Here is a 25,104-nt window from a genome sequence, read left to right as displayed (position 1 = left end):
GTCGTTTGGCTTTTCTGCTGGAATAATTAATTATGCAGCGTGTTTGGGAGTGTTTTCAATCTCTACTCATCCTGGAATGAGATTTACTCCTGGCTGTGGCAGGAAGTAAGTTTCTGGTCATTTCTCAAATTTAGATGGGTCCAAGAGGACTTTGGGGCACATGCATTAAAGGTTTTTGCGATCGCAAATGGTGCGATTTGCAAAAATCGGCCGTTTGCGATCGCATATTGGCCTTTGGAGATGCATGAAAGTGTTTCCTATGCGCAATTTAAGAATTCCCAATTATTTGTGAATTCCTAAATTGCGATTGCATTTAAGGAATCGCAATTTGCGATTCCTTAAATGCAATGCTAGAAGCACTTTCAAATAGCGATTTCGCTATTTGGGACCGCAAATTACAGGCAAATCAAACGTGTCTGTAATTTGCAAAAACTTTGAAAAATGCACTAAAATGCATTTTTTAAAGTTTTAAGTTACACGCACACATGCCCTTGGGGTATGTGTGTGTGCGCAACATGAGTGCACATCACAATTTCAGGGGTGCAACAGGGTGTCATTTTGACACCCTTGAAATTACATGAGCAATTTGCGAGTACCTACTGGGGACTCGCAAATTGCTCATACAATCTGCCATTCATTCCTATGGGCCTGTAGGCTTATGGGAATGAATGGGAAGGCATTCCTTAATTGCGACTCGCAATTTGTGAGTCGCAACTAAGGAATGTTTAGGAATCGCTATTCTTATAGTAATTCCTACATGCATGGTGACAACACCTACGCAAAACTGTCGCAAACAGAGTGAAGTCATTACGGCTTTAAAACCTGTCAGCAAAAACTCGAGGGCTCGAAAGGAACAACGAATATTCAGCAAGCACAACTTTGTCAGCTGTAGGTTTCACAACAAAATGGGCAAAGTAGAGGCGATGTTTTAAGTCTCTGTGACAAATGACGCAATGGGCGCTGGCTCATGAGCTCGATTGATAAAACAAGCAGTTGTTTTGTGCTCAACTTGGCATCAATAATGGACCCAATGAACGGACTACTGTGTTAGCAGGGTGTGGAACCGGATGGATGACTACGAAAAATATCAGATACTAGCCAACAAACTGATAAAGTGGTCAGGCCTCCCCAAATGTGTGCAAAAATGGTATTTAACTTTTACTTTACAGCAGCTGATGCACATAAAATAATATTGCTGCAGAGCAATTTAACTTTTCATGCATCATATTTACATATTTTCGATAACAATGTCAATCTGTGTGCATCATATTAATGTTAGGTAGCTGTATTTAGACGCAGTGACAGCCACACATATAATCGTACTATAATCAATGCATTCTCTCATGGCAACTGTATTCGTAGGTTGCCATCTTTGCTCTCGCGGATGACATGATTTGGTTCTAGGCTTCAGTCACTCAAGTTGTTTCTTTAATCAAGTCCATTGCAAGTTTCATGTCTTCTCTCCTCTGCGTGTGCTTTTGAGGAGTGCTTCTTTGTAAGTATATGGTCATTGTTTAGTGTATTTGCCATTGTATTTATTAAGCGCAACTGTCATCTTGAGGGATATCAAGGCGCTAGGAAGCATTTTCCTGAGAAAGAGGTGGTGGTAGTGGAGGACTTCTTACCTAGGAGCAGAGGGACTGACGGTCCTCGGGGCAGATTTACAAGCCCCTTGCGCCTCTTTTGCGCCGCCGTTGCATCACTTTGTGACACAGCGGCGGCGCAAAAGATGCGCCATGGTGCGGGCTATTTAGAACGTGACGCATCCTTAAGGAGGCGTTCTGGTGCGGGGGGGGCATTCCGGCGCAGGAACGCCTCCTAAAAGTGGCTGAGTGAAATCTACAAGATTTCACTCAGTCACTTTTAGGCCAAAGCTACGTCAAAACCCTGCGCCTGCTTGAAGCAGGCGTAAGGCTTGACGCAGCATTGGTAGAATGGGCCCCTCAGAGCATTGCTGGAGCTGCGTCGCGCATGCGACGCAACTCCAGCAATGCGTTACCTTTACGGCACAGATGCGTGATGCATCTGTGCCGTTTTTGCCCCATGGTGCGCCGCATTTACAATGCAGCACATCATGGGTGGCGGAGGCATGGCGCACAATTACTGGTGCATCCCTGCTAATTTGCAGGGATGCGCCAGTAATTGTAAATATGCCCCCTAGTATCTATATTCTGTGAAACAGCTATGTTTTCCTGAACGGTAAGTATTCGTCCCTTAGGCGAAGGTCTAAAGGAAGTTCATTCCAATGGACAGCTGCCAGATTGGAAAAGGAACGGCCCCCTGCCCTAGTTTTCTTAATACACTTGATTTTGGCCATGGCATGGTGGCAGGACCTCAGTTTTCTTGTGGGAAATGTAAAATTCGATTTTGTCCTGCAATATTCGGGGACCGCATTTGTGTAGCGCTCCGTGTGCAAAACACAGAAGCTTAAACTTGGCCCTTTGACGCACCAGTAACCAGTGGAGCTCCCTCAAACATTATGATGCTAAACTGTATTTGCTTTTATTGCAAACCAGCTTGGCAGTGGCATTGTGGAGAAGCGTGGTTCAATGATTAGAGCGGCAGACCCTGATGCAGAGGTCTGGCCCGGGACCAGGGTTCAATTCCCGTCTCAGCGGCTCTTGGACTCAATTTCCTCGGACTTGATAATTCTCGCCTCGGTACCTAGTCTAATCATGGGGCCCACTCTGTGACTCTGGGCAATAGCTTTCTTAATCTCCACAACGGCCCCAGCAGCTCTTGGATGCCTGGCTTCACCTTGGGGGTGCCCAGGAGTGGACATCTCACAGGAAAGCCAGGAAGGGTTCCACAGCGGTATGAATACAGCGCTACGAGACCTCAGGGTAGAAGTGCACTATATAAATACAAACACACACACATTTTGTATCACCTGCAGTTGGGAGAAAAGATACGGCATGCCCACATAAAGATCATTCGAGTAGTCCAGTTTACTAGAGAGTAATGCCTGGATGATAGACTTTCTGCAGGTTAGAGGCATCCATGAGAAGAGTCTTCTTAATAGCTTTAGCATAGCAAGACTTTTTCCGCATAGTGCTCACGCTTGGTCTTACATGGTTATTGCGTTGTCAATCAGCAAGCCCAGGCTTTTTGCAACATGTTTAGGTTCCGGGACAGCTCCTAGTGACTTAGACCACTAGGTGTTATTCCAGAGAGGGTGAGCCCCTCTGAAGATTAGGATTTCGGACTTCTCAGCATTCAGCTTCAGACAGTGCTCCATCATCCAGGTTGCTATTCTGAGAGGCAGATGAATAGGTTATCTCTGATGTCCTCATGTTTTTCTTCAAAGGCAACTAGTAATTGTGTATCATCTGCATAGGAGCAGATGCTGATGCCCCATTTCCTGTCGATCTTAGCCAATGAAGAGACATAGGCATTAGAAAGAGTTGGGCTTAAAGAGGCTCCGTGTGGGACACCATAATTGATGTTTTTAGCGCTGGAAGAGAAAGAGCCCATTTGAATTTTCTGTGTTCTACTGTGGAGGAAGGAAGTGAACCATTGAAGGGCTTTCGAGTGTCGTCTTTTTTCGTTCAGGATTCTCAGCAAAAGATCATGGGATACAGTATTGAAAGCTGCCGACAAGTCCAAGAGGATCAGAGTGGCAGTTTGGCCCTGGTCCACGAAGGATCGGATGTTGTCGATACTGCAAGTAGGGTGGATTCTGTACTGTTCGAGGCTCTGAAGCCAGTCTGGGATGGATCCAAAAGATCGTTGTAGAGAACTATGAAAGTTATCTGGTCTAATTAAAATGTGGCCGTGGACATGTGGCAAGTAGGGATGGGAAAGAGCCTCCCATACCAGGCAAGACAGATTTTTACTAACTGCAGGGACACACACCTGCACATTTTTTGCTCCGCTCTGGAAACCATGGAATTCGACCTGCTCCCAGAGAACTTCAGCTTCCGATTGGACTGTCCAGAGGGAGTCTGTATGAATAGTTAGCAGATCATGTCCTGACTTTGCTGTGAGAAGACCTCTCACAACATGCTTGAATGCCCATTTCACACCAAGAGCCTTAATTGTGTTTTTCTGATGCTGACTCTTTCCTTTTTCAACTTGCTCTTGAAACTTTCGAAGCTTTATTTAGATTAGGGGCGTCCCTTTATGGAACCTATTTACGTTATATTTGGTGCTCTGTACCTTGATATATTTTGCATCTTTTTTTTTATAATATACAGATTCAGCCTGCATAATTATATGGATATGCACTGCTTTTGAATACATTGATTTAATTCGTTCTTTGTGAGATGGGACAACTTGTTAGAGGGGGACCCGCATAGCTGAGATTTTTGCAGGCTATTACACTCAAATATAATGTACTGTATAACAAAGAGAGCGGACCATAAGTGCCGCCCCTGACCTGTGGTCCATAAGTTTGATTTTCCAAAGAATTAAGGGTATGTGCACACACTACAAGCACCTGCTGCCAAGGTGCAATCGCCAGGATAGGTTTCAAATAATACAAAGCATAAAGGTGCACCACTTCAATAACACAAAACCAGGGGATAGAAACACCCCAGTTAGACAAGTAGATTTTATGCTATCCTTGTCTTTCTTTTCTTAAAAAGCATCAGACGTATAAAGCGAAGACAGCCAACACATTTTGTCCATAGCAATGGGCTTCTTCGGGGCAATAAGGATGTAGCTCATCCAGATCAAGTGTATCAAGGTGGTGTATTAGGTAGTTCAAAGAAGTTTCCCTAATCAATTATTCCCAATCCGTGTAGATCACAAACAATGTATTTCTTTGTGGTCAAATCCTCCACGTATAAGATCAATAAATTGATCAACAGTAGCCTCCAAGTTCGGGGGCTGTTACACGGAATGGGCGGGCCATTAAGTGCTTAGCTGGCACTGCAGTTGGTGGCAAAGGTCATGCAAGCTCGTCTGCTTCACAGGAAGCGAAGCACAATGATGTGACGCTTCCTGTGAATCAGACAGGCATGCACTGCTTTTGGCACCAACTGCAGAACTGGAGTTATTCATTTTGAAAGATTAAATAAAAATGTAGTGCTTAGAAGCAAATAGCGTTTGGGGTTACTTGATGTCGCACTGGACTGGGGTAAATCAAAGTTCAGGCTGACCGCGATGGAGGTCCCACTTAAAAAGTACCTTGGATGGCGGAAGCGTTGACATCGAAGACTCGAACCGCTGGGTTCCGATATGCGCAGGCTATGAGGGCTTTAAGATGTAGATGCTGCGTCGTCGTTCAGCAGTGCTGTTGTGAGAAAGTGGCTCTACATATACTGGACTAGAATGAAGTACAGTGTGTATTGAGTCCACCAACCCCAAAGGTATAACAGAGGTTAAAGTCAGAACTGACCTTACTCTCCAAAGTGGTAGCTTGGTCGAGCAGTAAGGCAGTATCAGATGACAGTGTAAAGCATTTTTTGTACACACTCAGTCAGCAAAAGGTTTCACACACTCAAGGACTGAACTCCAGGACACTTGTTTTTATATCCACAGATATAGGTGTTTTATTTTTAGAACCAACTGTTATAGAAATATACTTTTCTTGTTATGAGTTCTCTCATGTAATTACTTTGCAAAGGAGCAATAAAGTTTGTGGACACAATTAATACAGTATTGACAGTAAGCAACACAATCCTAAAACACACTATAGCATTGAACTCAATGGGTTTTCCACATGTAAGTACAGTTGATGACTATAAAGATTACTTTAGTAGTCCCAGGACTAGATCTTAGATTCAGTCCTGGGGTCAAAGCTGAAACCAGATTAGCAAAAACGTTTTAGTTACTGTAGTGAATTTTCATGAATATAAAGCTGTTTTAAAAGTTCACACTTAGAAACTTTTCAATGGAAATCTGACAATGTTATTCAATGGGAGAAAATTCAGGTAAAGTTACTTTTGTAACCCAGCACTGGTCTCCTAAGGCCAGCACTGGGGTCGTAACTCAAAACAGGTAGGTAATTGCGTTTCAGTATTTCGTGTAATTTTTAAAGAATATTTCAAGTTTTCAAAAGTAGACAGAAGAAATTTCATAGAAAAGCAGACACTGGGTTCCTATGGAGAAAATACAGATTACTAGTAACCCCGTTAAGGATTACTTTTGCGGTACAGTACTGGGCTGAAAGGTACAGTACTGGCTTCTCCCCTGATCACAGGTGAGTACTTCGGAATTCGGACTTTGGCTGATTTTATGTGAATATTTTCAGATTTAAAAACTTCACACTTGGAAAATTTTCGAGTCAAAATGAGTCAATGTTATCCAATGGCAGGTAAGTAAATTACCGGTTTCCAGGTGAGTACTTGGTTGGTGAAGTTAATGTTCTGGGCATAGACTCAGGGGTCCCCCAAGGTCAGGTAAGTACAGTTAGTTCACTCCCAGCGGCACAGGGGCGGCCGGGTGCAGAGGTAGGTAGGCCCAATGATATACAATGAGGGAAGGGGGGCCTTTGGTTGGTGGCTGCTGGCTAGCAGGCCACAGGGCTGTGGGAGCTGGGCTCCTGGTCACTTGCTCAGGGCAAGGGGGAAGTAGGATAGGACACAGGGGTCACAGCCAGCGGCACTTTGGGCGGCTGGGTGCAGGGTGCTTTTGAACCGTCGGGCGCTCAATGTTATCCAATGGGAAAGGTCAAAAAGGAACAAAGGCTGCAGGCTCGGGGATGGAGACTCTCAAGGGGCGACCAGCACTTCGAGAGGTAAGTTGGATCTTGGAGCACAGTTAGTTACCCCAAAGGGAGGCACAGGGGGCTGCAGGGCGCCGGTGCAGGGGTGTCTTTGGGTGTCGGAAAAGCTTACCCTCGGCTGGTTGGGGTGGCCCCTGGCTCTGAGTCTGCAGGCTTCGGCTGGTTCATCGAGGAGGGTCTTTGGGCACTGGACTTCGGGTCCCAGTCGCCAGGGGGACGTCCTCGTGGTCTTGGTTCGGTTGGGCCTGGCGGGTGCAGAGCGGGCTGGTCTGGAGCTTCCTGGTTGGCACCAGGTGGGTTGTTGCAGCAGAGCCTCTGCTGATGGGAGTCCCAGTCTTCAAGAGGCTCAAGGCAGGTAGGTCCTCCAGGTGACCCAAGGTTGCTGTCCGCAGGAGTCACCGGGATTAAGCAGGGGCAGGTTCCAGGATCGACAGGCCCGTAGGGCTGGGGCCAAGTCAGTTGTTGTCGTCCTGTTGTTAGAAGCTGCATGACAGGCCTTCTTCGTCTTGATATTCTTTCTTCTTTTCGTATCCGGATCTGAGGAAGGAAGGTTCAGGGAACCCCTTAATACTGAATTTAGGGGCGTTACAGGTAGGGCAAGGACAGGGACCAATGGGTCCCAGCCCTGGGGTGAGTACACCCCCTAGCCTGCTCCTCTCCTGTGGGAGGGGGGCAGGAGTCTAGCCGTGATTGGGCAGGGCTCCCCATCTTCAAGATGGCCGGAGCCCGGGGTCGTGCTTCACCTCGTCACCCCCACCTGAGGGGTGGGGTTGACACAGGCTGGCACCCCCCCTTCCTGGCGTAGTTTTTCCCACCAGTCTTCCCGCCAGAGTGGGGGGTAGGACTGGTGGGTGCTGGTTGCTGGGTACAGCAAATGGTCTGGAGAAGCTCACAGAGGCGGCATGCCTTTGAAGCTTCACCCTGCCCATCCTGGGGGTGGAGACCTAGCACCTCGACCAGGATGTGCATTGTTGCAGGCCCAGGAGAGCGGGGGCTCTCCTACCCCTGGGTCCAGCAACATGTCTGCTGTGTGGCAGCCTCTGCAGCCACTCAGCCAGACGTGGATTGTAGGTTAGGTTTTCAGGGGCATCTCTAAGTTGCCTTCTGGTGCATTTTACATTAAATCTCACACTGGCATCAGTGCGGGTTTAATGTGCTGAGAAGTTTGGTACCAAACTTGTCAGTCTTCAGTGCAGCCATTATGGTACTGTGGAGTTCGTAATGGCAACCTCCCAGCACCATATACTCTTAATGGCATCACTGCACTTACAGGGCCCAGGAATGGCCCTGGGTACTGTAGGGGCACAGGGCTCATGCACCTGGGCCCACATCACTGGCAAAGGGCCCCCAGCTAGAGGGGTGACTGATGTATGCCAGGGCAGTGGGTTTGTGGGCATGGCATACAGGGATGTGTGCCATGTCGACTCTTTGTTTATTTCTGTACCTAGGCACTCACCCTGCCAAAGGCAGTGTGTGGGTACCCAGGTACAGGGCCCCTGAGGGTGGCACAATAAGTGCTGCAGCCCTTAGGGGTCTTCCCTGGTCACCATGCCCTGGGTACCTAGGGTGCCATTTACTAGGGGCTGATAGGTGGCCAGGGATACCAATTGGGTTTTGTTTCAACACAGTTTTTAGGGAAGGAACACAGGCCCAGGGTACCCGGTTGGTAGGAGCCCAGGGCACACTCAGTCAAAGCACATCAGCAGTCAGAAAAAAGTGGGGGCATACCAATGCAAGAAAGATGGCACTTTCTCACAGCTGTCCATCATGATCAAGCCGTGCAGTCCATCGTTGCGACATCATAGGTCCACTCCTGCATCGGATTTGAAGAGCAATGAGTCGGTTCCGATCAGTGCAAATTTGTCACTGCATTGAATCTGATGTTCTGTACAGCAGAACTCACCCTTCAATGGCCCAGGACTGGATTGGCACCACTTGGCAGGACAAGACACACAGATGACACAGTCCAAGTGCTGTTCAGGGATGAAGAAAGGCATTGATGGCCCTGAGACTTCAGAAAAGGAGGTAAGCCAGCAAGCACTTGGAGTCACTCTGGGTTCAAGTTAGATGGGGCCAGTCCTTGTCTCAGCGGGGAAGAGATCAGCAGGCAGCAGGGCAGCACAGCAAAGCTGAAAAGCAGTTCTTCCAGAGCAGCAGTCAAGCAGAGTGACAATCCTTGTAGCACAGCAGTCTTTACTCCTTGCAGAATTCTTCACAGGTCCAGTAGTGTACTGTCTTGATAGGGTCAGAGGCCCAGTACTTATACCCAGCTGTGCCTTCGAAGTGGGGGTGACTTTAAGGCACGCCATTGAAGCGAACCAGCCCCCCTTTCTTCCCATCACTGACTCCAGTCTATCATTAGGGGGTAATCAGCCCATTGTGTGGGAAGCAGGACATTGCCTATTCAGGTGTGTCAGCTCCCCCCTCTTCCTGTCAATGAAGAACAGTCAGCATGCGGAGGAGTTCTCCGTCACACCTACCCTTCCTGTGTTCATGGCTGTCTAGAGGAAATGCTCAAAGTGTAGCTGTCACTCACCCCAGGCTTTTATCGGAGACAGGCTGAAAGGCACACAGAGTAATAAGAACAGAACAATGCCCACTTTCTAAAAGTGGCATTCTTAAAATAGTAAGTTTAAATCCAATGTTACCAGTAAAGAGTATTTATGAATACAATGCCAAGGATATGAAATGGGATGCAGTTTTCGTTTCTAATCAGGAATATTTCAGTTTTCTTAATACACTTGATTTTGGGCAGGACCTCAGTTTTCATGTGGGAATGTAAAATTCGATTTTGTCCTGCAATATTCGGGGACCGCATTTGTGTAGCGCTCTGTGTGCAAAACACAGAAGCTTAAACTTGGCCCTTTGACGCACCAGTAACCAGTGGAGCTCCCTCAAACATTATGATGCTAAACTGTATTTGCTTTTATTGCAAACCAGCTTGGCAGCGGCATTGTGGAGAAGCGTGGTCAATGGTTAGAGCGGCAGACCCTGATGCAGAGGTCTGGCCCGGGACCAGGGTTCAATTCCTGCCTCGGCGGCTCCTGGACTCAATCTCCCGGGACCTGATAATTCTCACCTCGGTGCCTAATCTAATCATGGGGCCCACTCTGTGACTCTGGGCAATAGCTTGCTTAATCTCCACAACGGCCCCAGCAGCGCTTGGATGCCTGGCTTCACCTTGGGGGTGCCCAGGAGTGGGCATCTCACAGGAAAGCCAAGAAGGGTTCCACAGCGGTATGAATACAGCGCTACGAGACCTCAGGGTAGAAGTGCGCTATATAAATACAAACACACACACATGTTTTATCACCTGCAGTTGGGAGAAAAGATCCGGCATGCCCACATAAAGATCATTCGAGTAGTCCAGTTTACTAGAGAGTAATGCCTGGGTGATAGACTTTCTGCAGGTTAGAGGCATCCATGAGAAGAGTCTTCCTAATAGCTTTAGCATAGCAAGACTTTTTCCGCATAGTGCTCACGCTTGGTCTTACATGGTTATTGCGTTGTCAATCAGCAAGCCCAGGCTTTTTGCAACATGTTTAGGTTCCGGGACAGCTCCTAGTGACTTAGACCACTAGGTGTTATTCCAGAGAGGGTGAGCCCCTCCGAAGAGTAGGATTTCGGACTTCTCAGCATTCAGCTTCAGACAGTGCTCCATCATCCAGGTTACCTCTGGTGTCCTCATGTTTTTCTTCGAAGGCAACTAGTAGTTGTGTATCATCTGCATAGGAGCAGATGCTGATGCCCCATTTCCTGCCGATCTTAGCCAATGAAGAGACATACAGGTAGATTCATCATTGAAAAATCGGCTCGCAAAGGCCCATAGGAATGAATGGGAAGTTATTCCTTATTTGCGATTAGCAATTTGCTAATCGCAAATAAGGAATGTGTAGGAATCGCAATTTATTTAGCGATTCCTACATGAATCCCGTTTTGCAAGTCCTTAATAGCGATTCCTTAATAATCACTATTAAGGACTCGCAAAACGGGACTTTGATGAATCTAGGGGATAGGCATTAGAAAGAGTTGGGCTTAAAGAGGCTCCATGCGGGACACCATAATTTATGCTTTTAGAGCTGGAAGAGAAAGGGCCCATTTGAATTTTTTGTGTTCTACTGTGGAGGAAGGAAGTTAACCATTGATGGGATTTCAAGTGTAGTCCTTTTTCGTGCAGGATTCTCAGCAAAAGATCATGGGATACAGTGTTGAAAGCTGCCGACAAGTCCAAGAGGATCAGAGTGGCCGCTTTGCCCTGGTCCACGAAGGATCGGATATTGTCGATACTGCAAGTGGGGTGGATTCTGTACTGTTCAAAGCTCTGAAGCCAGTCTGGGATGGATCCAAAAGATCGTTGTAGAGAACTGTGAAAGTTATCTGGTCTAATTAAAATGTGGCCGTGGACATGTGGCAAGTAGGGATGGGAAAGACTCCCTTACCAGGCAAGACAGATGTTTACTAACTGCAAGGACACACAGCTACACATTTTTTGCTCCGCTCTGGAAACCATGGAATTCGACATGCTCCCAGAGAACTTCACCTTCCGATTGAACTGTCCAGAGGGAGTCTGTATGAATAGTTAGCCGATCCTGTCCTGACTTTGCTGTGAGAAGACCTCTCTCAACTATGTAGATTCCCCTTGCCAAGAGTGTTGAGCTTCATGCTTGAATGCCCATTTCACCACCAAGAGCCTTAATTGTGTTTTTCTGATGCTGAATCCTTCCTTTTTTAACTTGCTCTTGAAACTTTCGAAGCTTTATTTAGATTAGGGGCGTCCCTTTATGGAACCTATTTACGTTATATTTGGTGCTCTGTACCTTGATAGATTTTGCGTCTTTTTTTTTGAATATGCTGTCCTACCTTTTACTTACACAACACCCTGCCCTTAGGGCTACCTAGGGCCTACCTTAGGGGTGGTGTGAGTGTAATGAAGTTTAATGCTTGGCAAGTATTTTAAATGCCAAAAATCGAAGTGGCACTAAACTGCACTCACAGGCATTGCAATGGCAGACCTGAGACATGTTTGAAACAGTGATGTAACAAAGGCCACCGCAGCCCCTGCAGTGAAGGGGGCCCTTGAGCTCCAGGAGGCCCCCTCAGTGCAGTACCCTGGCCTCAGAGCTCCTGAGTAAGTCTGGAAGAGGCCCCTCCATGTACTTTGCAGGGCGGGGCTCAAGTTTCGTTATGCTACTGTTTTGAAAGACTACTTGTGTGGGTGGCACAAAAAGTGATACAGGCCCACTAGTAGCATTTAGATTACAATCCATGGGTATATGGTGTGCCACTGTACAAGGGGCTTACAAGTAAACTAAATATGACAATCATGTATACACCAATGTCACCATGTTTAGGAGTGAAGCACAAGCACTTTAGCACTGTTCAGCAGAGGTAAAGTGCTCAGAGTCCTAAGGGCAACAAAAATAAATCAGCAAAAAGCGGAGGAGGAAGGCAAAAAGTTTAGGGTGACCCTCCAGAGAGGGCCATTTTCCAACAGTGTCCATAATAAACACTATTGCTTCTGGAAGCTACTTCTGATGTCAAGGACTGCCATGTCTGTATAGGAGGCCCAATCATAAGGGTTTTATCTCTGGCACAATTGTGCCAGTTCATGGCCTGATAGTGGGGATGTCATCTTAATGGTCATTCTTGGCTGTTTTGGGCATTCTTGATCTAGTTGTGGCATAGAGGCAGCCATCACTGACATAATAAGAGCATGACAGGCCTACTTTTAGCCATCCCTGAGATAATTATGGGGCACCTTTGCATAATAATGGACATAACTGATATATGGAGGCAATCCTGGCCCTTATGGTGTCCAGCTTTGGCACAATTGTGGCTCTGATATAATGATGGGCATTATTGTCATAATATAGACATCTTCGGGGCTATAGTGAATATTTATTTTGATTGTAATACCTGGGAATTCGAAGCAGGATGTCCATTTAATGTATTTGTACATCTGAATACACAATGAAAATGAAGAGCTGATGTTTGGGGACTGTGTAGTTCATTAAAATGAAAATGTATATTTTGAAGCTAAAATGTTTTTTTCAAAAAGGATTTTCTCCTGGAAACTGAGTTTAATTGCGCAAAATGTAAAAAGGTATTTGATAGAAAAATATGTGTATTTTCAGAAACAAATAAGTTAACAAGGACAAAAGATTGCAATTCCAAAACAAATTTAAAGGTGAGTGTTGAATGATAATTCAAGCTGAGCTGGGGAGACCTACTGCTGTGGTTATGTTCTTTGTGGCACAGGGTATATGAAGATTTGAATGCTACTTCATTAGTCAGGTGGAGGCATTTAATACTGCTAAATCTGGCATTTCTGCTGGTAACCTCGCCTGAAGTACCGGGGAGGCCACTAATGATAATCCTGCTTAGGGTGATCATTAACCAATGTTAACATGTGTCATCACAATTTTACAGTTATACAATTTGCTAGTAGCTCCGAAGGACTTTTCTTGAGCAGAAGTAGCTCTCACTACAGAAAAGTTTGGCGACTCCTGGTGTTGAATAACTAAAAGATCATTCTTTATTTAACTGGAAGTCGGAATGCAAAATGTATTTTGTCTCTTTTACGTTTGAATAGTACTAGAGGTTGTGAATGGCCTCGAGCTACTAAGTAATCAAACAAGCATCAATTAAGATTTCTCATTTCATATACAATTTTTATTACATTTTCGTGGTACAGCAATATCCTTGCTAGGCTGTTATAGCTGGTGTGCCACATAAATCATGTGTTCCTGCTGATATTGTGAATGAGGCTGGGGCCTGATAACATCACATTTCAGCCCTGCTAATTACACATCCAAGCCGGACACACGTCCCAATATCATTCCTGGTTATCATCCAAACAGAATGATTTTTTTTTTTTTAAACTTCATTTTTCGTTTTACATGACATTAAAAACACCAACATTACAGCATACAGCAATAGGCTGTCAAGGATTGTTTCATATTGAACATGATCTTGTCTTTCTGTGATTTTTGGAATTAAAATCAAAACATTTTTTCTACAAATTGGAACTTGGCCTGGTGATTGTTCTTTGGACTTGGGTCTGCTACAGACTATATAATTAAGGATACTGGTAAGATGCTCCTTTCATTGAAATTATATTTGTATATTGTAATAGCGGCATGTAGCGGTCGACCGCTGAGAGTAGAGCGTCAACATATAATATTGTAATTAACATAAAATAGTGACTAGTGCACACGTGCTATGCCCTTATCACTCAAGTTATATTAGTTTATAGCAATATGTAAACCCCTTGAAAATGGAGTTGCAATACTGGGAGCCACATGAATTATCTTGGATTCCACAGTGATACAGGCTTTCATTCCAATATCATGCAGCAGTGGAAGAGGTGTGGCGCAGCGGCCAGGGTGGCTGACTCCGAAACACCGGGGCTCACGGTTCGATCGCCGGCGGCAGATAAGCTCAGCACCATGTGACTCTGGGCAATAGCTCGCTTAATCTTCCTGATGGCCCCCAGTGCCCTGACACCCTTAGGGGTAATTGTTTGTGCTTTACAAATTCCAGTATTTCATGCAGCACATCAGTTTAGTAAATTTTAACTTGGGGCATGCAAGTGTAAAAGCTGTTCTCCCATTCCCTCACTCTCTTGGTGATCCTCTCTGCCCGTATCACTCCCACCCCCAAATAGAATGATTAGGAACAGAGAGCAGACATAGGGAACACAGTAAGCAAGATAAAAGAAAACAGAGGCTTGGCCAGCTTTAAATCACCTTAGGAAGAGCAAAGTTTTCTCAAGATATTTGGAATGCGACTAAAGTCCTCTTACCATGACAGGAATTGTAATGATCTTAGTTGAATTCCTCCTTGTGGATGCTTAGGATTGTCCCAGCTCATGTCCCTGTGCCTTCTCAGTTCTTCTGGGATCCAAGCCATACACAACAATGGCACAGAGTAATCCTGGTTCACTTAAGTCTGTACCAAACTGTTTGGAAGCAACGCCACCTATGGGAAACAACACTTACAACGCAACTTTTACAACGCACTACCTTTACAACGAAACTTTTACAACGCAACATCCATTACAACGCATGCCATTACAACGCAACCATTACAACGCATGTCACTACAACGCATACCACTACAGCGCATGTTATTACAACGCAGTCATTACAACGCATACCATTACAATGCATACTTACACTATCCAACACTTACCCTACTGTTGCACCCCCTGGAGTTAGAATAGTAATTTTTACCCCTACACTATCCAACACTTACCCTACTGTTGCACCCCCTGGAGTTAGAATAGTAATTTTTACCCTTACACTATCCAACACTTACCCTACTGTTGCACCCCCCTGGAGTTAGAATAGTAATTTTACCCCTACACTATCCAATACTTACTATACATGCAATGTAATGGTATGCGTTGTAATGGTATGCGTTGTAAATGTAGTATGGGTTGTATTGGAATGCGTTGTAAAGGTAGTTTCAAAGAATTCGTTGTAATGGCATGCGTTGTAATGGAATGCGTTGTAATGGATGTTGCGGTGTAAAAAATGCATTGTAAAGGTATGCGTTGTAAAAGTATGCGTTGTAACAACATACATCCCCACCTATCCTCCTTCACTGGAGCAGTGGAAAATAATATGGCATCTTAAGGTATTCATGCAAAGGGACAGGATCCTTCAAGGTTGGTTCCAATCCACAAATGGTCCTACAGAGAGCTAAAACTTGATACTCAGGTGTGCTGTACGTCTTTTTTTTATATATATGTATGTTTTTGTTGGCATTTCCGCAAATTACAGTTTCTTATCTTAGGGCATATTATCAAACAGTACAATCCTAGTTAGCTTTCTAGGCAATTTCAAAGGTTGCCAAAGTCATTCTCAACATGTCAAATAACAACAAATAAACAATACAAGGTCAAAAGAGTGAAAAAGAACCCTCCCCTCTTTGCTCAGTGTGTCCCATAAGGTGGTGCAGACGGGGCCCTTGTGTTGCAGTAGGGTTGTAGTAGGTTGATCATTCACCTAGTGCCTGGTCATGCTGTAAATTCATAGCTGTCCAACAGGGTCCCAACCTCCCACCCTCCTGTTCATGGTAGGAGTACAGGTTCCTCATCTCCGCCATTAGCCTCCGTAGTGGAGCAGCCACTGTCTGTGATATCCCTACGCAACAGATCAACCGGCAGTTTGTTGTCACGCCTATCCCGCATCATGTGTGCAGGGGCCGACTGGGAACCGAAACCGGCCCTGTCAAACTGCTTGGCCGGGCCCCCCTGGGGGTTAGGGCTAGGGGTTGCAGCCGAGCTGTTTGATATGGCCAGTTTCGGCTGATATTTTTACAGGGGGACGATATTGCTGACCCCCGGTAACAAAAACAGCCCCCTAGGCCCCAAAACCGGCCCCCACCTTGGCAGCCCACCAGGAAAACGCCCGGTGCCCACTAAGGCCTGTCTGGCCGTGCATGTGTACTTCTTCTGACCCAGCCCACTCGGCATGTTGTACATCTTTGTAATGCAGGCAGTTAGGCAGTGACACCCATAAAACTAACACTTGCGAGTTCCTTGTGACATGCGTGTAAGAAACCTTTCGTTCTGATTCCAGCAGACTGAAAAAAATAGACAGTGTCTAGAAACATGTGTGAGGCTTGCAATGGAGCACTTCTGGGATTAAGACTTTTGCTGCTACCTTCCAGTGTTCATTTGACTAATTTTTGCAGGTAGAGCAATAACGGCACAGCCCCGGACTGGGAACCAAAAGTAGCCCCTTCAAAAATGTTCAAACCAGCCCTGCTCCCTTCCTCCTCCCTCTCTCTCCCTCTTTCTGTCTCTGTCCTGAAGCCATCCTGAAATAATTACCTGGGGAAGCCACAGAAAGTAAGAGGTGCCAGCAGCTGCCGTCTGCCCCACAAACTGGCCTCCAAAGGTCCAGCCTACCAGGGAAATGCCCGTTGGAAAACTTCAGCTTTTTTGATCATCTGCTGTTTAGTCATCTGTTGGCCTCCTTTTTTCTTGCCCACTTCTCTGTAAATCTGGTGCTCTTCCTACCTTCTATCTGCATCTCCCTTTTCTTCATTCTCTTGTGCTTTTCATTATTGCCTCTTACTTCATCCTTCTTTCCACCCCTTCTCCATTTGTACTGCCTTCTTAGTTTCTTGCTGAATTTAAACTGTTTGCTGTGAACTTATCTTGTATATGTAAACTGCTTGAATACTCTCTAGTGCAGAGGTACTATCGAAGAATACGCAAATGAAATAAATATTATCTTGTTGCGAACTGCATTAAGGAGTTAACACCAATGTTATAATACCTCTTTCGAAGTGTGATTAAGGATAGTTTGGGAAATTCATTTTTTTATTTTAAAAAGGCTTTACTAATTTTTAAAAAGTGTTTATTAGAGAGTTAAAGCTATTGTGCGATTACAAACCCTATGGTTTTGTGAAATGCAGGGTTTGCAACCGCAAAATGGTGTTTGTAAATCAGACTCTTTATTCTCTATTTGCTGCATTGAAGAAATCATTTTTCCATGCGTGTACCCTGCAATGTTATGATTTGACAAACCATAATGTTAAAACCGATAAACTTCAGGTGTACATAAGCGGCGTTCATTTATGTTCACCACAGCCATTTTGTCCTCTATTGTTCACCTCTGTTTTACCCGTACCTCCACAAGTATCCATTTGACCCCCTGACCGACCTGGTATGTGTGCTGGGGCCATAGCTAACAGGCATGCCTGTCTTTGATGGTAGCTTCTAAGAGACATTCTATTGCTACAACAAACCTTAGCGCCCTTTTGCTAAACCACCACCTCGTTCTGTCCTCAGTAACTAATGAACTTACGAACTTTTGCATTCTTTTCTCCTCCCCACACCTGTGTACGCAACCAAAGATTTCAGATGTGAAGAGGACCCGTACAAACATGGTTTATTGCACCCCAAAGAATTCACCTTTCAACGGACAATGGAACTTGTTTCCTATCAACAGTAAAAGACACTAAAACCTGACCAGTCTCACATGTTCTCGACCTTGAGGCAAGGACCAGCTGGCAGATAACATCACTTGTCCGATTGTTTATGGCTGGGAGGGTATGAACCGACTTGTCCGGCTTGTATGGCATCCTGTCCGGGGCGGGGATACCAAGCTTACATGACACTGATCATAAAGATTACTTTGTCCTGATACTGATTAAAAGTAACCTGCAGGAGAGCTGTTGTTCGAACACCTCCCTCAGACATCCCGGTGTCTGCAGTTGACGTGGTCTCCTCATGAGAAATAAACGTATTTCTTATCTTCCAGTTTCCAGCGCTTGCCTCATTTATTGTGGTCCAAACCCAGCCTGACAAAAGGGTGATTTCTGTCACCAGCAGAGCTTAAGGGTCTTAGAAATTCTCTGCTTTCACAGTTGGCGCCCGAATACGTGGGGCTCATCAGCGATGCGTGGGTCCTGTAGAGAGGTCCTAACGACGGAGTGAACAACTAATGATTGGAGTTAACCTGCCTTGAAAAGACCCTTGTCTGGCTGGCGATTAGATTAGATTAGATTTGGACTTATAGAGCGCATGGCTGCCCTGGAGCGTCCCAGCGCTGATCCTAACCTGAACCTAGTGAACTCAAGCGAGGGACGGAATTAAGGGATGGTAGGGAAGAGAAAGGTTTTAAGTGCTCTTCTAAATTTAAGGTGAACAGGTTCCATCTGGAGCTCTCTAGGAAGGGCATTCCATTTGTTTGACGCATTCAGCGAGAACCGGCGGCTTCCTGTGCGTGCCTTCCTCACTCTTGGGATGATGGCCAGATTTTCCCTATCTGAGCGGAGGGCCCTGGTCGACTTGTAGGGGCGAATCAGTCCTCTCAAGGCTGGAGGGCCTTTGCCCTGCAGAGTTTTATGGGCGATACAGAGTGACTTAAAAGTAATCCGCTCTTGGATGGGGAGCCAGTGCAGGGCCTTTAGCAATGGTTTGGCTGATGCCCGTCTCGGCGCCCCCATCAGCAGTCTGGCTGCAGCGTTCTGGGCTCGCTGGAGAGTATTGATAGTAGCACGGGGGGCAGCGAGGAAAAGGGCGTTGCCATAATCCAGTTTGGACAGGATCAGACCCTGGATTAGCAGCTTTCTGGATTGAAACAGAAGGAGGGGGAGAACCTTCCGGGCTGCTCGTAACAGGCCGAAGCAACCTCCTGCAACCTTCTGCGCTAGGGGCTTGAAGGTTAGTTGGGGTTCGAACCAGATCCTCAGGCTTTTAATTTGTTCCTTGGGGGGAGGAAGGTCTCCCATACAGGGGGGCCACAGCTCAGGGGGTAGAGAGGTGAGTTGATTGCCTAAGAACATGATCTCGTTCTTAGTTCCATTCAGCTTGAGTTTTGAGCTAGACATCCAGGAGGAAATGGCTGTGAGACAATCCGGGAGGTCGACCGGGCGGCCCCCTTGTTGTGACAGCGAGACGACGAGCTGGGTGTCGTCTGCGTAGCTGATGGATTTAATCCCAAATGGGGCTACTACCTTCTCTAACGGGGCCATGTAGACATTAAACAGTGTGGGGCTGAGGGAGGAGCCCTGCGATCAACTGAACTTCACCGGTTCCGTACGGACCTCTCTCGAGTGACCTACGGTCCTGACTGAGACCTTCAAGGAACGCCGTCATTGATTGGAGTAAGAGGACAACCAGGCGCTGGAAAGGGAAGACGGAGAAACTGTCCAAAACGGTCCGGGTAAGGTTGTGAAAAACCGGTTTATAGATTGAAATTGATAGTTGATTGAATAAGTACTTACTGATTGAATACTAGTATTACTGATGGATTGATTGTTTTGATATTCTCTGTCTGCAAGCAGCGAAAGACAGGTAATCGAGTTATTTTAATATTCACTGTTTGCAAACAGCAGAGGCAGGTAGTGCAGACTTTTTGCCTAAATTGATTGTTTGAGATATTCATTTTGACCGATATTCAGCCATGCCTGTTAACTTATTGGATTGTTGTAGTTGTTTTGGATCGAACCATTTGTTTGAGGTCAGTCAGCCGGCACCGCCGGAAGGCACCCCTAACAAAGACATGTACTTTAAATATGGATTAACCTCGTGAATATTGATTGATTGATTGTTTGAACAGAAGTTACTATTTGCAAATAGTAAAGGGCAGGTAATGCAGACTTCTTGTCAGAATTTAGGATTAATTTAGAGAGTTATTTTAATCGCTATCCATCATTCCTGTCTTTTCTAAAGTTGTTGAAAAATGGTTGTTTAAGCTCGAATCGTTTGTGAGATATAAAGTACGGTATTTGTCCCATAATGTATGGCTCATTGTGGAACAAATACACAAAGAAGAAACTCGATTTACAGTGGTCAGTAGAATGAGTGATTCAATTCTAAAAAGTTAAAAAGATGCAGTACGCAGAAACAACGCTAAAAGAATAGTCAAGATATGTTTTATTTATTTGCACTTCTACAACATAAGCAAATTGTAAGATCCTGGCGTTTAGATATGTCAATGAAGAGGACAGTAAATTCAGCCTCTTTTACTTCGCAGCTCCCTTGAAGGAGCAAAAGCACACATTTTTCTCATTAAACATTTTGGTACTACTATTGTATAGTTTCCAAGGGAGTACTTTAGCCAGATATTGGTTGACTGTGAGCCCCAGGTACATTCTGGTTCTTGGGGTCCTAAACATCGTAATCTTTTTTATTTTGCACACCATGTGTTTCACCTACCTTCCCACCACGTTCCACTGTAATAAACTTGCCGACCTTCAGAGGGGTTTTGCAAATGCTCCTGAGCCTTACCAGGGGTATGCCATTCAGTCTAACATTAGACAGAAGTGAGATGTAAATCTATTAAATGAAAAGAGAGAAAATATCTTCCCTAACACATTGCTTGCATGGCCAAAGCAAGGGCTTGGAGAAACATCACAAGAAAGCTCATTTTAAGTGTTAGCAGTTGATGTTCATGCACAAGTTACATGACCTGAATGATCATTTAAGGAAGGTCTTGCTCTGTTTTAACCACCCACAACCTCCTAGGAAAAAGGTAATCTGTTTAGATTGTAATATGGAAAAGCTTTTCTAGGCACCGCATTTTAGGAGTCAGGCGCAAACACATATTGTTGGTTTTAGAAAGGCAAAGCTTCTTATATGTCATATAGAGTGGTGCACCCTGAACAAGCATTTAAGGCATGTCCTAGTCAGTGGAGAGTGTGCTCCCGGCAGAGGATCCGGTGTGTTGAGAAGGCGGGGAAGTATGTAGTCTATACACTTTGGTAAAAAACATTTTTTTTTTTAAACGGAAATGCACACTTTGTTGTGCTTCATTCGAAATATTTGATTAAAATAGCAGCTGTTATCTAGGAACTTCCCCCCCCAAAAAAATGGTTGCACCCAAGGTTGTGGACTCCATGGGTAGGTCTGCCAGCCCTGGCAGTTACAAATCTGTGGTTTCCTGGCACAGCTGTGCCCCACGTTTTTGAACTGGAGCTGCACTGTTTCCCCCATCTGCCCGCAAACTGATCACCATGCAAAAATTGAACAAGTTTGTTAGTGGTCTTGCCACTGTAGCCAAAATGTACACCCTTAGAAACAAGGATGCACCCAATGAAACTTGCCACCTCCTACAGTTTACCTATTCTGTGAATGGGGAAAGCCCCAGACCACTGTAGATTGTTTTTTTTAATGAAAGCATTAATCCATCATCCCCCTACCTTATACTGAATACCTCTGGCATCTGACCTTTTCCGACACGCGATCTGTAATGCTGCATTTGAATGATCTATGTAGTGAACGTTCCGCCATTAGTTAACCTTGACGCACTAAACAATCTTTCTGGGCTCCAATACCAAGGTGCCAAGGACTGCATCTCAGAGATAAATCTGATTCATGGTGGGTTAAAAATCTTCATCACGCGTATTGATGTGCTTTAGATGCTGCCCCCCCCCCTTTTTAGGTCGAGCCTGGGAACACGCATCCGAAGGATGCGGTCCAGGTGGAGAACTATAGCTAGCTGACTCGGGGGAATGACGGACAAGAAACTGCCACGCGCTTCTCCCCGGCTGGATTCAGCTGCGTGCACGCGCACCCACACTCACGCATGCGCACATCACGGCCACACGCATACACAGCCACACGCATACACAGGCACACCCCCCCCCGCCCCCGCACCTACACACACACTAGCGCACCTACACGCACACACAGAGACCCCCCACACACACGCACGCACACATACAAAGACCCTCCTCCCCCCCGCCGCCGCCGCCGCAATCGCACACATACACATACACACACACACACACCAGCACCGGACCCCACTCACCGGCTACGCAGGATATCTCTTCTCTGGGGCGGCCCTGGGGCTCTCCGTAGCTCACGGGAGCCCCGGGCCGCGGGAGGACTCGGCTTCTTTGCTCCATCCCGGCGGGCAGCCAATCATAGCCCAGCAGCAGGCGGGGCTTCCTTCTTTTTTCTGGCCCGTCCTACGTCTTCTCTCCCGTTGCCTGGCTTCCTGCCTCAGGGATCCGCCAATGGCAGCGCGGCCCCGAGCAGGGAGGCGGGCACAGCATTTCCTCTAACACATAATACAAGTCTGTATCGTGTTGCTTCTGCAGAGCAGTGTTTACATTTTTTAGCCGTTGGGCATTTTTTTCTGTAAATGTAGGGAACACCCGTGTCAACAAAGCAGGTAGCAGCGAAAGAGCCGCGTTTCTCTACCAGGCGAAGGGCTCCGCTAGGCAGGCCCAGACTGTCCTCTGAAATAAGATGCATTTTATGTTACTCTGACTAGTAACGGGGCAGATGCACGCAGCCCTTATTATTTAAATACGGCTTTATGTCGAGTAAATAAAGCGTAATAAAGCAGACGCTGCTTTTATAGCTACCCACCGCGTCTTTTTCACAAATCATTCCGATCGGGCCACATAAGGAGACGACATAAATCTAATTTGAAAATAGGCCTAGGAATTACCGGCATGTGGAAGCCGCGCAGGCGGCTGGCTCTGCGGCATGCAGGCCGTGTCCTCGCCTCCCCTGCGCGCCTGAAGAGGGGGGGGGGGTTACGTTGTATTAAACGGCTCTTGCATTTGCACAGCGCTGTGATGCAGCAAATGCATTATTAATATCCACTAGAAGATGAGGAAATTCATGCCGGCGCTCATGGATGCGCTCGGGCCGTGCACTCTGCCGACCACCACCCACCGGCGACGAGGTCGCGGACAGCGCTACATTCTGTGCTCATCGGAAAGACGCTATTTGAAACACACGCCCAGTTTCCCCCTGATCCCCACATGGCAGCGCCAGGCAGCTTGTCTTGGTGGATCTTACGCAATTCAAACTCTCTGGCCACTCCATCTATCCATCATCCCATCCATCCATTTACTCATCCTATCCATCTATCGCCCTCACTCTATCTATAGCCCTCACTCTATCTATAGCCCTCACTCTATCTATCGCCCTCACTCTATCTATCGCTCTCACTCTATCTATCGCCCTCACTCTATCTATGTATCGCCCTCACTCTATCTATGTATCACCCTCACTCTATCTATGTATCGCCCTCACTCTATCTATGTATCGCCCGCACTCTATCTATGTATCGCCCGCACTCTATCTATGTATCGCCCGCACTCTATGTATCGCCCGCACTCTATGTATCGCCCGCACTCTATGTATCGCCCTCACTCTATCTATCGCCCTCACTCTATCTATCGCCCTCACTCTATCTATCAAATGGTTAAAATAAGTTCTTCAATGTTTCAAGCTTTATTACAAATGTCACAAAAAAGATGTTAATATTTCACTTCTGTTCTTGTATTTTCGTCACAATAAAATACACTGAACATAATCACAAAAGTTGTTTACAAAAGTTTAAGCTATTGCCATTACAAATTACAATAACTTTTATTTAAGTATTAATTATTAAAAAAATAAAAGCCATTGTTATTTGTAATATCAATACATCCAAGTCACGTAAATACAACACATATTGCATTACAAATGCTATAGGTGTCACATTTGCAAAAGTTAAAACTATTGCCATTGTAAATGCCAAAGCTATTAATTTCGCTATTTTCAAAACCAACACATAAATAAAAACATTGCCATTCACAATACCAATAGCTCAAACTTTCCTAATGCGAGACCTATTGCATTGTAAATGCTTGTTCTTTAAGTTCTAGCGGTGTTTCAACTGAAGGTTGGAAAGGCTTAGCACACTGTCTTTTATGCAAAAATAGGCTAGTGTTATGAAATTGTGCATTGTGTGTAGGGACTATCTCTGAGTGTGTTAAATGTTTGTATAGTATGTATGTGTACGTGTCATGTGCATATGGGTCAATATGAGAACGCTTTTGTATGGATGGGTTGCTAACCAGCTGGCCAATGGGTTGTGAAAAACAGGCCCGAACCTGGTGCCCACATGCGAAAGACAAATAGCATTTTTATTAAAATGTGACACATTCCTTACTAAAAACGTGTCTTCTGGAAGCCAGTGAATGGGAGGGCAGTTTACATCAGGAGCCTGAAGGTTTATTGCAGTACAGAGAGCCCGGCTCCAGCAGGTATCACAAGTGTGCGACCTTTTCACTTTTCCTAGGAACACTTTCTATCCTATTTAAACCGAAGTAACACACACTAGTGAGAATGATGAATTTGATTTCTGTACTGACCAAATGGAGAAGTGAAGGGTCTCCTGGGTTGGGGTTCATCCTATCTCCCTCCACCCAGACGTTAGAGACATTGTCATGTTTCAGATTTACCCCTTCTTCTTCCATCCACATAGAAACATAAGAGCTGTACCATTGCACATCTGACTGGCATCCCTACTTTACACCTATACCTCAACTCGGACTATCGTTGCTAGATGTTGGGGGACACCACTGTGAGTATTAGTACGACTGTGCTTGTGTCCAGCCATTAAAAAGAGTAAGTATTTTCAAAAGAAGGTCACCTGCTTAGGTCATCTACTGTCAAAAAGGGGGGGGGAAGGAAGGAGCCTGGCCCCTGGGTAAATTAAATGAACTATGAGATGCACGATGTGCATGAAAAAGTCCTTATGTACAACTAACACTGCGTTTTTCTTCAGTTTCTGTGCTTGGTACATGTATTGGCCGTCCGATTCGTGTATTGTGTGTATACAAAGACTGTGCGTTTTATGTTTTCCTTTGGCTTATGTGCTTATTATGCGAATTGTCCTGTACTGTTCTACCTGGTAAGTGCACTGGATAGCTTGTTGTTGTGCACTCTCTCTCTCTCTCTCTCTCTCTTTGAGCCTACCTACGCTGTCCAGGAATGTGACCATGCTGGGACCAATTCCATAAGCCAACTGGGTGGACTCACTCTTAGCCATTCACTTCACAGAATGCTGTGAATACGCTTTTGAATAAATTAAGACACTGTACCTCACAAGTACACGTCTAATTGGCTTTAACACAACAGTGTTTGAACAAATTGACAGGAACAAAATACCATATTATGCCAT

The sequence above is a fragment of the Lissotriton vulgaris genome, chromosome 8, assembly GCF_964263255.1.
Source record: "Lissotriton vulgaris chromosome 8, aLisVul1.2, whole genome shotgun sequence".
In the NCBI taxonomy this organism is placed as follows: Eukaryota; Metazoa; Chordata; class Amphibia; order Caudata; family Salamandridae; genus Lissotriton; species Lissotriton vulgaris.
Note: the sequence above shows the minus strand (reverse complement) of the source record.